This window comes from Lepisma saccharinum, chromosome 6 (genome assembly GCF_977018435.1).
Source record: "Lepisma saccharinum chromosome 6, izLepSacc3.1, whole genome shotgun sequence".
In the NCBI taxonomy this organism is placed as follows: Eukaryota; Metazoa; Arthropoda; class Insecta; order Zygentoma; family Lepismatidae; genus Lepisma; species Lepisma saccharinum.
This window is the reverse complement of record NC_139234.1, coordinates 2,751,264-2,765,812: the sequence shown is the minus strand read 5'-3', so window position 1 is coordinate 2,765,812 and position 14,549 is coordinate 2,751,264. Positions and strand designations below refer to the sequence as shown.

The 14,549-nt window shown below is 39.3% G+C and overlaps 2 protein-coding genes and 1 non-coding gene across 3 annotated transcripts in view; 1 reads left to right on the top strand and 2 right to left on the bottom strand.

The window, feature by feature from the left end:
* tay (tay bridge kinase) overlaps positions 1 to 14,549 on the top strand; it is a 624,643-nt gene that overhangs the window by 25,258 nt on the left and 584,836 nt on the right. The window lies entirely within an intron of this gene.
* LOC145988503 (uncharacterized) overlaps positions 1 to 14,549 on the bottom strand; it is a 68,602-nt gene that overhangs the window by 32,317 nt on the left and 21,736 nt on the right. The gene's annotated exons all lie outside the window — the stretch shown is intronic.
* TRNAA-UGC (transfer RNA alanine (anticodon UGC)) lies at positions 2,394 to 2,465 on the bottom strand. Its single transcript has one exon. It is a non-coding gene; the product is annotated as a tRNA-Ala (tRNA).

Here is a 14,549-nt window from a genome sequence, read left to right as displayed (position 1 = left end):
CGTGGACAATTTGCACGGTAATACTCATGAATCCTACTGTATCTAGTGGTGGACAGTAGATTCCTGCATTGTTAAATTTTATATATCAGTCGAGAAGAAATTAGTAAGTAATACAACTCATCTGCTGAGGTGAAGCCAAGGACCGTAGCTTTAAGTGTTTTATTAATAAACATAAATGAATCAATAATAATATTTCCTTAGTTGATAATCTTTTCATGTGATGCAATAATAGGAGATCTGGGTCATTCAACTCTAAACTATAGTTTCATTTCTGCTTAACCTATAGACAGATATATATCTGAGCACGATTTGTACTTAAATTTTTGACAACTTTGTATATGTTGTTGTTCCGAAATTGTTGTCTTGCAGTAATCGATTAAAATACTAGAAACATGGCAATAGACTTGTTACAATTTTCTCGCGGAAGAAATATCATTACATTTGTTAGAAAGGCTGCTAATTCCTCGAGCATGCCAAATATATTTTTTTCATAGTTAATATACGAAATGATTGAAGCATATTTAAATTGCCCTGTACATATTTTGAAGAATATGCGTTGATTGATTGATTTTCTTTATTTTACTTCGCCATCTTGAAAAATGGCGGCGAAAAATCAACTTCAAAATTAAAAAAAATAATATCTCTAAAACGGTGCATTGTACACAAAAAGTAAAGATAACCAAAATGAAAGAACAGAAAATTTGCTAAATTATGGTTTTTGTTTGATAGAGCTACCATAAATGTTAATTGAATTAGAAAGATTCAAATATTTTCCTTAATTTTTAGAATTAGCGTAAAAGTTGGTTTCGGACACAAAAAACATCAAATATGTAAGAAAATATGGAATTTACGTCCTAAAGTCACTGAACCAAATTCATAGCTTATAATTTCCTCTAGAAATTGGTTTTTGTTTCGTGCCTTCAGAGTTAGGGATTGAGGAGATATGTAGTTTAATGCAGAGTCATGTGTTTCCCTAAATTTACGTGTTCCATTTCCTATGATATTGGTTGATTGGTTTGATTTATTTTACTTCACTTTTGTGCCACTTTTGGCTAATTTGCGAAGATGGGAATGAGTGATGATATGATGAAATTGATGAATGGACACTCACAAGTATCCATGCCCAGGCCAGGATTCGAACGCGGGACCTCTGGCGTCGTAGTGCGATGTGCAAGAATATACGTGCATTATTTTACTAATGATTCAGGTGGAGTGAGAGTTTGTTAAAATAAGTATATGCTATAACATGATTTTTTTCTGAATAGTGTCATCAAATGCATTAAAATTATCTCTTTGCAGGGTGGCGACAAACCTGGAAAACCTGGAAAACCGGGAAAAGTCAGGGAATTTGAGGTGTCAAAAAAAGTAAGGGAAATGTCAGGGAATTTCGTCTTCATTGACTTCTAACACTCTTTTGACGAAAATTGTTATAACTCGGGCAGTATGGGAGCAATCTACTTCGGATAACTTTTGTTTCGCAGCTAAAACACCATAGCATGCAACCGTGTACAATTCAGAACGCCGAACCGAGGAAGGGGGGTTTGGGGGTGCGACTACCGAATTTCAATGAAAAAAAAACACAAAAATCTCGAGTTTACCCCCTCTTTTCCCGCTATTTGGGAAGAAGGCGCGAACTTTAGTATTCTTTTCAAAGAATGGAAATTTCTCAAGAGAATGAAACATGTTTCATGTTCTTTGGTGCCATACAAGTTGAATAATATACCAAAATGTGATTTTTTTTCCAAAAAATAGGTAATTTGCATGTTTGGAGGAAAATTGTTATAACTCTGGTACTATTGGAGCAATCTACTTCGAATAAGTTTTGGTTTTCAGCTAGAACATCATAGCATGCAACCGTATACAATTAAGAACACCGAACTGAGGAAGGGGGGTTTGGGGGCGCGACCACCTAATTTCAATGAAAAAAACAACATAAAAATCTGGAGTTTACCTCCTCTTCTCCCGCTATTTTTGGGAGAAGACGCAAACCTTAGTATTCTCTTCAAAGAATAGACGTTTCCAAAGAGATTGAAACATGTTTCATGTTCTTGGGTGCCATACAAATTGAATAATGAGCCAAAATGTGAAACTCTGTTCGGAAATGTGGCATGGATATGTTGCGGAGGTTGGTCATCAATATGAATTTCCCAGGCTTGATGCAGACCTGTGTCAGAGTTTCCACCCAAACATAAGAGTATGAAGGTCCAAAAAGCACATTCATTTCGTAATCAGCACCATGATACCATATTTTATCATCGGGCAGTACGACCTTACTCTGATGATACCATATGGTATCATCGGAGGAGTAAAGGTTTTGGTTTGAGTTGCTGTTTTAAGTCCACTTTATGCACAGTAAGGCTAATTGTTTTTTAAAGTGGGATCCGAACCACTTGTGCCTCCACCGGGTATCGAACCCGGGACACCTTGATTGCAAGGCAAGGACGCTACCACTGCGCCATGGGGGGGAGGAGTAAAGGTTAAGCCTCTTAATATTAAGTGGAAAATGCATTTAATTATCATTTTTTTCTTGTCCGTATGGGAGTAGAAAGGGGACTTGTCAACAGATGGAGGGGATAAGAGCGGCTGGTGCCGTCCGATAGTTGTCGGACTTCGTAGTAAGGCATTTTGTTGGGCAAACTGAAGGAACATGGTAACAAATATGTTCCATATACATACGATTTTTGTCGAATATCGCCACCCGACAAAGTATCTCACTACAACATGCGACAGAAATTGCATGGACTGCAACATCCAACAAAAATCGCTTGCATAAACAAGAAGAGCTTTAGACTGCAAATATGCTGCTGGAATTTTATTACTCTTCTGGCTCACTTCACCTTATTTAATGTAGCAGTGCTTACGAAGGCTTTCTTTTATCATCCTGACGTATTACTGGTTTCGCACAAGTTAACATACGTTTACAATGACATGCAATATTCATAGATATCAAGAAGAATCCAACCAAACGGGATATACATAATTGAATACTATCACGAAAAAGTGAAACATAAATCTGCATTGGTGAACGTTATAAAAATTGGCAAGTGCATGCTCCCAACCTCAAATTTACGGCAACACTAGTATTGCAATGAAATTAACGCCACTCTCTGTCCTGTCTGTTTAATCTCGTGAGAGATGGTCTTAAATCTCTCACTGAGTGAAGTTAATGTCCAATATTATGAAATAAAATACTAATAATAAATACGTAAATATTTTAATATCATATTTACTCGAATCATTCAATCATAACAGCAAATCACTTCCTTCAAGAATTCACTTTTCTCTGCCAGCCCTGCTAAATTTTCACTTTCCATCTACTGATTTATACGAGGGGTGGCCAGAAAGTAATTTCCAATTAGTAGGTACATTGATTTTTCGCAAACGCCAAAACCGTGAAAAATGGTAATTACTGCGAAATTATGTTTAGGAATGTGCAGTGATGTTTGGACACATTTTTCGCCCGTTCGAAATATCGAAATAATGCGAATTTGGCATAAAATGCGAATTGTTAGCGTTTTCAGCGATTTTTTTTAAAGAAATGTCCTAAAACAACGAAAAATTCCATGAAATCCAACATTCTTGTCTTTTCTAGGCCATGTTTGTGTACATAGAACATGCAAGTTTTCCAACATTTTACTCAAGACTAAACTATAGAGTTATACGTACGTGGAATAATTCCGACAGCCACATTAAATCATTTATTTCCCACGATTTTTTCAACTTCTATCAAAACCATTTGCATCACAGAGCAAAGTGGCAGGGTTATAACAGAAGATCGACTGCGTATCTACCGTCACACGGGAGCCACATCTTCGTATTTGTCGCACGAGATATGTTTTGAATTACCAAGCTAAGTGCGCACTATGCGAGAGACCCGGGGTCGATCCCTGCGGGGGAGAACCGGGATGTTTTCCACCTATTCAAACTGCTCCGGTGCCCACCCAGCATCATATGAAGCTGGTACCTTGAGGAAACTTTGAGGGATAAAGGTAGCCAGGAGTGTGGTGCTGATCACATCACCCCCACCTTCAGCCGTGATCAAGAAAGTGTGGGGCCCTAACTCCACACCAAAAGTCCATTATCTAAAATCCTTACCTTAAAATTAATAACTTTCCCAAAATAACTTTCAAGATATCAAACTCTCGCGAAGAGGCGTAAGCCATGTGACTTACAATTTGAAACAGTAGTTTAAAAACACCATGAAGGTATAATTTCAGATATTTGCCAGAAAATGCGCTAAAAGGAAAATGTGAATTTTGGGAAAAATAACACCGTAATGTAAAAAATAAAAAATAAGAAAATATACCAATTTGAAAAAAAATATATCAGGGTCCCTACCGATTAGGCATAAATAAAACAAGAATATCAGGTGTAATTTATTGCATTAGTAACAGTGAGTCCTAACCTAATTTTCGGCATAATCACCACCGTTGTTCTGTCATTTGTCGTAGCATGGCACTAAATTTTGTATGCCGATGGTATATGTGTCTGACAGCAAAGATTGGAACTATCTTTACCGTAATGTAGCTGTCAAATCCTTGCCCTGCCAGAAACCTCTTCAGTTAAACAAAGATATGAAAGTCGGTCACAGGGAGTGGTCTAAGATCTTTCGCCTGAAGTGATGCAAGGGGCGCGTGTGTACTCAGCTGTTAGGGGTTTGTGCACATTTGATTGGCCTTCCATGAATTGTCTGCACCATCGTCTGACCATACTATCACTCACGACGTCCGGTCTGCACAAATCACACTATTGCTGGTGGCTCTGTGCCAAATTCTGAGCGTGCAATGTAGGCTACATCGCAGTCGGTGGGAGACTGTATGAGAGCTGCAATCTTTAACCTAGAACTGTCCTAAACCTGCTGCATTGCAACTGTACCAGATTACAGCTACATGCCACTTCTTCCTGCCTTCATGTGTGTGTGTGTGTGTCGCTCTCCGACCACTAGTGCTGCGTATAGGCACCATTGGAGCTTTTTTCAGGATGCCCCTCGTATATGAACTTTCAGAAGCTTTTATTATTAGAGTGTTCCTGTTTTAATGTGTTGGTTAGCTAAATCGGATACCTATACAATGCAATTCTATAAATTCCTTGCGTTAAATTTCTAATACTTACATACCCTTTTCGTCAGCATTAATGGTATAACTTCATGTTGTCAGTTTCACAGCACTTCACTTGGATATAGTGTACTGAAGCAGAAATCCCATCGATAATGTAAGGAAATATGACACTTTATTTTGTTCGATTCAGTTGTTTCACTTATATGCAAGAGTTAAGTTGTTTGCTTTACAGAGAAGAGAGAAGTAGCTTTATGCATTGAAAAATGAGTCCGCACTCATAGTTTTTGCAAACAGAGGGTTCCAAACCTCAGTGGAAATATCAACATATAATACTGAGAATGTATAAGGAGACTGATAAATTACAAATTGTATTTCTTAATCAATCACTCTTCACTCTTATCTCATTTAGTCGTAACTTTAAAAATAATCAAGTATTTTATTTTAAACTTACTGTGTATGACAAAATTCCATAATCCTTCCTTAGCTTGTGAATTTTAATAATTTTCCAAATTCACTATTTTGCAGTTTGAATTCAAATCATAGAGAATAGAGAAATTAAGTCAATTTAATAGAAGATAATATTGGTACTTGGCAAAACCATACGTGGATCTGTATGAGTATATTATTTCCATTTGCAAAAACATCGATTTAGTTTAGTTTGTAATTGTCAGGGAAAAATGTAAATTTTGTCCTGGAAAACCTGGAAAAGTCAGGGAATTTCATTTCTGCTTGTTTGTAGCCACCCTGTCTTTGGCTTTCGTTAATGAAGTGATATATGTGTGCATTATGTGATCATCTTGAAAGTTGGTTTTCGCACAAACGCCGCTCGCCCTGCCCTCTTGTGACGGGATCCAAATTCTTCGCAGAAGAACCTTCATTTCCTACGAACAAACCCGCCGCAAGTATTTCTCTCTTTACTGGGATTTTTTATCTGTTCAAATTTTCTCTGCTACATATGTCAGATTGTGCAGCGAGGTTACGTTTTATTTGTTTCCGTCTCAGACTTCCCTTCTCCCTTCGGGTTTTGCGCTAAACCCATTTATCACAAGTCTTCTGTCCCTCCCTACCTCCATTTAACGAAAGTGATTCTGCTCGTCTTCTCTCCTCCTTCTTTTCTTCTAATACTTCTTTCTCTTTTTTTATCCTCGCTACTCTATTTCTTCAAAGGACCCAACTCGGAGAGATTTGTCATGGAGGATGAAGCCGCTTCGCCCCCCCCTCCCCATTCCATCTTCTTCTCCTTTTAAATTCTTTTTTTCTTTTCGGAATACCACGCGAAGGTAGTCTTATTGAATTATAATTTAGGCGGCATTCCAGCTTTTAGAACCTTAATTCTTACGTTCCGGAATAATGTATGGTCTTAATCTGTGATTATACAGGGTGTAGATTACGATGGCGACTATATACAGGGCGATTCATGAATGTGTTAGCTCGATGAGGATCCACTTGCAGTAAGACTTTTTTTTTCAGTGTTCGAGAAGTTATCAACACGTGACTTAACTTTTTTCCACCTTGAGAAATATTTCCTTCGGTTCTGATTAAGGTAGGTGAACGTTTTTTCAATTCTTTACAAACTACAACCTCTGACAATAAAGTTCTGTGAATGATCCCGATTATCGAAAGTAGACGAATTCTTAATGAAACCTACCTTACTGTCCTTCGAAGTAGTCCCTTCCCATGGCTATGCACCGTTGAGAACGGCTGTAGTACATGTCCTGGAAACTTTTAGAAAAGTCTTCTTTCGGGATGGTGTTTAAGACCCTCGTCACGTTCCGTTGGATGTCCGGAATATCCTCAAATCTCTGACCTTTCAAAGCGATTTTGAGTCGTGGGAAGAGAAGGAAATCTGGAGGATCCAGATCCAAATTTCTTGCAATGCATTGCTACAGAGGATGAGAGCTAGTGTGTGAGGTACGACCCTGAAACGAAACGCCAAGGCGGAAAAATTGTTGTTCCCTCCGGCAGGGATTCCTTGTGGATCATGCCATCACTGTCAAAGAAAGTGATAAGCATCGTCTTGATGCGTGATTTTTTCGCCTTGGCCTTCTTCCGATGCAGGAGAACGCCATTCCATGCTTTGGCGTTTCGTTTCAGGGTCGTACCTCACACACCAGCTCTCATCCTCTGTAGCAATGCATTGCAAGAAATTTGGATCTGGATCCTCCAGATTTCCTTCTCTTCCCACGCCTCAAAATCGCTTTGAAAGGTCAGAGATTTGAGGATATTCCGGACATCCAACGGAACGTGACGAGGGTCTTAAACACCATCCCGAAAGAAGACTTTTCTGAAAGTTTCCAGGACATGTACAGCCGTTCTCAACGGTGCATAGCCATGGGAGGGGACTACTTCGAAGGACAGTAAGGTAGGTTTCATTAAGAATTCGTCTACTTTCGATATTCGGGATCATTCACCGAACTTTATTGTCACACCTTGTAGATAGTCATTCTTCAGAATTGAACAGTGGAATACCTCGGGATTTTGTAAAATGGATTATGGACAAATGGGAGTCGCTGCAATATTATCACAGGCTGTGCCAGGGGGGGGTGCAAAGGTTGCTTGTGCACCCCTTATGTTCAGGCATCCCCTTCTTCATCCCAGTGTTCATCTAAATATTAATAACAAAATTATAAACAAGTATATGTAGTAAAAATATAAATTTACTCTTGTATATATTATATGTATTGTATAAATTCTTGGCCCTGCCTCCGTGGAGCTATCACAGCGCACTACGACGCCAGAGATCCTGGTTTCGAATTTCGGTCTCGGCTTGGGTGTTCTTTCGGAGCGCTCCTTCATCAATTCCATCATATCATCACTAATCCTCACCTTCGCGATGAGCCAAAAGGGGCAGAATTGCGAATAAAGCAAACTAAATCAATCAATTAATCAATATACTCTCGGAGGCGACAAACGTGTCCAAACTGTAACCCAACAACAATTAGCCTCTGTCGTTTCGTTTCTTTCAAACTGCCAAATTCTATCTTTAGTTCAATCTCTTTTCAATACCGATGGTTGTCACATGTGGGCAGACGAACAATTCCTTAAAATTTTCTTCCTGTGAGGCTCTTGACCAACCCAAATGCAAGAAAATCCCGTGTCTTTTGTTTTGACACGTGTTGCCATCTCGTAGAGTAAAAGACGTTCGTATTTGCCTTGAAGGTGCGCAAGTACTACCAAATGCAGCTTGTTCCTACTTTCTCTACTGTACTGCTTTATTCAGTACTTTCCCACAATAATAGTGCACCTGGCAACCTTGCCGCTTCGAGCTAACAAGAACTTCACTCCGTGAAACACGGCTCTCCTGAAATCAATCCACGTGTAATCTGCCCTCTATAGGTTCCGGGAAGAAACACAACTCGACGTGAATTTACGGAAGCATCCGCTGGAGGTCTCTGGCGCAGTTTCCTGAGCTGCTTCGCCTACAGCCCCTGGTGTCAAGGGACGTAATTAATTCAGCTGCGAAGCGTCTCGTGCCGAGAAGGAGGAATATTAGATCTTACGCTGTCGCAGTGTTGACAGGTCTCTCGGCGATCCTTGAATTCCTGAGATTGCGTTTCTGCAGAGATACAAAACGAAAATATGCGGCTCAGATAAACAAGAGCTGGATAGCGTGAAGAAGGGATGAACAGAAGCGGTTAAAATTACATTCTGCAAGACAAATAAAAACGTTCTTTCCTAGTCTGTGGAAATAAGCAAGAAAACATAATCAGTTTGAGAAATTCACATAAAATATAAACGATTCCAAACAAACGAATAAACATAGCGTCGTGCAAAACAGGTCAAGACCAGTCATTCAATATCTTGTCATTCATAGAGGGAGGGTGAACAATAATTGTTTTTAAAAGTAAGTTTCACTACAATATACTGATTATTAGGAGCAGTGTTAACGATTAGCACTTTAACAAGAGAAATCACTGCAACACATCCTCATTTATGCCGCAGTTTTCTACGACAACGCATATATATGCATACTAATTGATTGCCCGGCATTTCCCGGGTATTTATTTATACCAATCTTCTATTACACAGGAAAACAAAGAATTCTAACTCAAGTGTAAAATGATCTTGGAGTTGAACGGCATTGGGAGTGTTACTATTCATCTCAGCGGCCCCGAAAACTTTGGATTCCACACTAATATATCGGTCGTTTTCGATTGTTTTTTCATGTCACCCCCTTCCTACCCACAGTATTTCTTTCCAGATTCCAAGTGATATGTGTACCAACTGTGGTTGAAATTGCTCCAGGCGCTCGAGAGTTATGCCGGAACAAACAGAGGGTGGCGACAGACCTGGAAAACCGGGAAAAGTCAGGGAATTTGATGGGTCAAAAAAAGTCAGGGAATTTTGTCTTGATTGGGCATTTTTTTATGCGATGGAATGAATGTGCCAGGCATTTGCTTTGAAATATGTCGTTATGAAGTTCTGCATGGGAACAGGAAATCTTGTTGCTAAGTCTTGGCCTCAACTTTTAGGCCCCTTTTATGCACAACACAAACCACAGCGCCAGAAATGGGAGGGGGGAGATAGAAATTTGAGACGCCTCTAAATATTACGTAGAAAATGCATTGAATGATCATTTTTCTCTTGTCTGTATTGGAATAGTGATGAAACAGAAGTGTCAACAGTTGGGGGGGGGGGGTGCACCACCGCTGTGACACCGATAGTTGTCGGACGTCATAGTATGGCATTTTGCCGAACATGGAAGCAAGTAAGGGCGTTATGCAACCCTGTAATTTGTCGAATGTGACTAATGTTGAATGTCGACAAAATGTATCAGTACAACATGCGACAAAAATCACACACATTGCGCTCTCATGAATCTGATGTTTCTTGGAAGTTCCAGTACTACATGATTTTGTCGTTTACGAAGTTTGTCTCATGGAACATCCAACAAAAATCGCATGCATAAAGAGAGCCTTAGTCTGCTGCACCACTGCAAATATGCTGCTGGAATTTTATTACTCTTCTGGCTCACTTAACCTTATTTAATGTAGCGATGCGTACGAAGGTTTTCTTTCATACAATAACATTACACTATTCTTTGATATCAAGAAGAATCCAACAAATCTGGATATATGTTGAATGTCACGAGAAACTGAAACATAAATCTACATTGGTAAACGTTATAAAAATTTGACAAGTGCAACGTCACGTTTTCTGCAACACTCGTATTCACGACCCCCAACCTGCCCTGTCTTTTTAAACTCGTGAGAGATGGTTATTAATCTCTTAATGAGTGAAGTTAATTTCCAATGTTATGAACTAAAATACAAATAATAAATATTTTAATATCATAATTACTCGAATCATTCAATCCTAAATGCACATCACTTTCTTCAGTAATTGATGTTTCTCTGCCAGCCATGCTAAATTTTCACTTTTTATCTACTGTTTTATATGAGGGGTGTCCAAAAAGTAACCTCCAATCGGTAGCGACTTTGATTTTTCGCGAACGCGATAACAGTGGAAAATGTTAATTTCTGCGAAGTAGTGTTTATGCATCTGATGTCTGGACACATTTTTCACCTGTTCGAAATAGCGAAATAATGCAAATTTAGCATAAAATGCGAATTGTTGGCATTTTTCACAAATTTTAAAAAATGTGCTTAAATAACTAAAAATTCCGCGGAATCTAACATTCTTGTCTTTTTTAGGCCCATTGATAATGTAAAGAAATATGGTCCTTTGTTTTGTACGATTCAATTGCTTCACTTATATGCAAGGGTTAAGTTATTTGCTTTACAGAGAAAAGAGAAGTTTATGCATCAAAGAATAAGTCTGCACTCGTGGTTCTTGCAAGCAGAGGGTTCCAAACCTCAGTGGAAATATCAACATGTAATAATGAGAAAGCCTAAGGAGATTGAAAAATCACAAAATTTCTTTCATCATCAATCACACTTCACTCTAATCTAATTTAGTTTTAACTTTAGAAATAATCAAATATTTTATTGAAAACTGGCTACATATGAAAAATTCCGTAATTCCTTTCTAACTTGTGAATTGTAATGATCTTCCAAATTCACTATTTTGCAGTTTGAATGCAAATCGTAGAGAAATGAAGTCACTTTCTTGGAAGCAAATATAGGTACTTAATACAATACATACCTGGATCTGTATGACTTTCTTATTTCCATTTGCAAAAACATGAATTTAGTTTAGTTTATAATTGTCAGGAAAAAATGTGAGTTTTGTCCTGGAAAAGTCAGGGAATTTCATTTCTGCTTGTTTGTAGCCGCACACACACACACACACACACACACACACACACACACACACACACACACACACACACACACACACACACACACACACACACACACACACACACATATATACATCCATTTTTATATAAATAGATAGATTTTGTTACAGACTGTAAACTACCTACCTCATTCATAGCCACCTCATCTCCTTAACAGAGAGCATTGATTGTTCGGCTCATAATTTGTTACAATCGCCAAAGTAGGGTATGGAGCCGGAGCGTCGAAATATATAATGTAAAACATCATATGAAACGGGTCACCGCACAAAGTTTGGCAGCCTATACCGCACATTATGACAAGCTGCTTTTCTTAATATTTTTTTTATTGACGCATCATTTCGACGCTCCGAACCCTCAAAACAACGGGGCTTTGTTCCCACTATACTTGTATAAGCAAACTACGCAGGCAGCTGAGTCACACCTGCCACTAGGATTGATTTTGCAATTTTAGTCAAAATCCATGACTTATCTACGAACAGTCAGATAGACATCTGTTCGGTATGACTGATGAAATCTCTTAGTAAAGTAAATTCGGTCTCGTCTGGATATTTACAGGCCCGTGGCGGGTTCCTCTCAATAAAATCCCTTGTGATTGATTTACTTTATTTTAATTCTTTTTCTGCCACTTTTGGCTAATTTGCGAAGATGGGGTCGAGTGATGACATGATGAAATTGAATGGACACTCACAAACATCCATGCCCAGGCCGGGATTCGAACCCGGATCCCGGGCGTCGTAGCGCGTTGTGCTAATCACTCCGCCACAGAGGACGGTTTCAGTTTAACTCCTGACCTAGACATACGAGGTGTGGCTAGAAAAAAACCGGACTCTTGCTTCAAAATCTTTTATTGGTTATTTTGTACAATATGAACATTATCTCCTTCAAAGTACTCCCCTGCACTATCGATACACCGCTCAATACGAATCTTCCATTGAAGGAAATCTTTTTCCGTAGAGTGCATCACACATAAATTTGCCGTTGCGTAGAAACGAATTTTCGTTTCGTCTCCCTCTCTCTTAGCATCACGTGTTCTACTCTGCTCGAAAACCTTCGCTATTGTTGCCATATTGTCATTCCATTCCTGGACACACTCGCGCAAACATCATTGAAAACAATTGAATAGCGCTCCAGCTCGCGGTTCCCACCGTTCGGCAGGGACGGTAATGTGGCAATATAGCACGGCGTAGTGGTTGCTTGTTTTATGCAGTGCATGTTCATTTGCTAGCTAGTAACTAGTGTTGCCAACTGTAATAATGAAGCACTATTTCTGTCACGGAAGGGGAAAGGCAGGTAAAGTGGCGGTGAGTTTTGTTGGATTGGAAGCACCATATTTTTATTTTATACTAAGTATTTGACCGGTTTGACGTTGTGTGCGTGTATTGCGTGTGTGTATGTAAAAGTGTGTGTTTGCTAATGAACGTTAAATTCCATAATGCCTCCAGTTCTGTCGAAGTTGAAATCAAAAACCTTGCATAGCCAAGCTCGGGAAATTCTAAGCAACGTGCACGAGTTCATGAAGGAGGAAGCCAGTCATGGTGTTAGCATCCCAATAAAGCATTTTGGCAAGAGAGCAGCGAACAGCAGCAACAAATTGTTCATATTTCATAATTTTGGAATTATTCAAAATAAATAAATTATGTGGCTCCAACATCATTTCAACTCTGGCTCCGGCACGTGTTCTTGTAAAAATTGCATAGAGGAGGCTGTCATTTTTGCTGCTTAATGCGATACATATTGTTTTCTGTGTTAAAATTGCCATGCTTTGATGGGTGACCAAGTTCATAGCAGGGCCGGCGGAAGGAGAGGGCGAACCGTGCCATCGCCCAGAGCGTCAAAATTTGAAGAGAACAAAAAAATAAGCCTATTGAATACTGTGATCGAGCGAGATATTCTTTTGCGCTGAATAGTATTGAAATAGCATAAGAAGTCTCATTTATTTTATATTTTGATGTTTTAGTTAGGAATATATTGATTTTCAATTTTCCGTTGCTGCGTAATGACCGGGGTGGGGGGGTCGAAATAGAGCGGCATCTGCCGCCACCTCCCAGGGAGGCAAAATGACTAGCGCCGGCCCTGGTTCATAACAAAAGAAAAAGCCGCGCAGCTTATCGTCTAGTGGCAGTATATGTACTTGTTATTGTTGTGGAAGCCGGCATCCTTTGTAAATGTACAACAAAGGCAACCGACTGTCGCCGATCTCAGAGAGGAAATAATAATACTGCTTGAGGAGGAGTGTTATGGTGCAATTGTAGCGGTTTAACACGTTGGCATGTTATTATCTGCCGTTGCAGTTCCATACCAGTGTATACGGGTTTTGGGAGTGAAAAGTTAGAACGCCACCAGTGCATTAATGCAATGAAAAATAATATATATATTTTTTTATTTTGTTTGAAATCACTCAAATAAGGAATCGTATGAAGAACTCTTCTTTGCAGCATTTTTGGTAATTTTACTTATGTGTTAGTTCATATTTTGCGAATTTTTAGTCCATATGTATGTAGCTACATACAAAGCCACTTGTTAGTACATATTAATCCTAGTCCTGGTATAATGCATGACGTTTAAAACTCAACGTTAGATAGACCTGAATTCTCTAATTTTCTTGTTGTACGTAACAGCTGTGCATCGGCGCACTGCAGCGATTTTTCTATCTGCTCCATTAGCAACACTGCTTCTTTAGTTGTTTCGCGCATCGCACGGCAGAAATGTCTGCGCTGGACTCTAACCATGTTCATGACCTCCGTCGCTTTTATTTTCACACATTCTACGGTCTTAAATCTGGTTCCTTTCAGTGCTGGTTTGATCTTTGGGAATAAAAAGTCGCACGGAGCGAGATCCGGCGAATAGGGTGTATGTTCTAACACTGGGATCCCATACTTGGCCAATGCCTTGACTGACAATGCCGTGCGGGCAGAAACATTGTCCTGATGAAGAATCCATGACTTGCTTTTCCACAAATCAGGTCGTCGTCTTCTTACTCGCCCACGAAGGGTCGTCAGCATCGTAATGGAATATTGTTGGTTGGCAGTTTGACCTTCGGGTACACAATTCAAATCAATTCACCGACATTTGCAATGTTTGATTCCGTTTTTGACGTGCAAGACCGTCCAGGACGCTTGTCGTTCGCAATCACTTCTCGTCCCTCTCTAAACCTTTGAAACCGCTCAAATACTTGAGTGCGCGATAAACACACATCTCCGTACACTTTCTTCAACAAACCATAAGTTTCT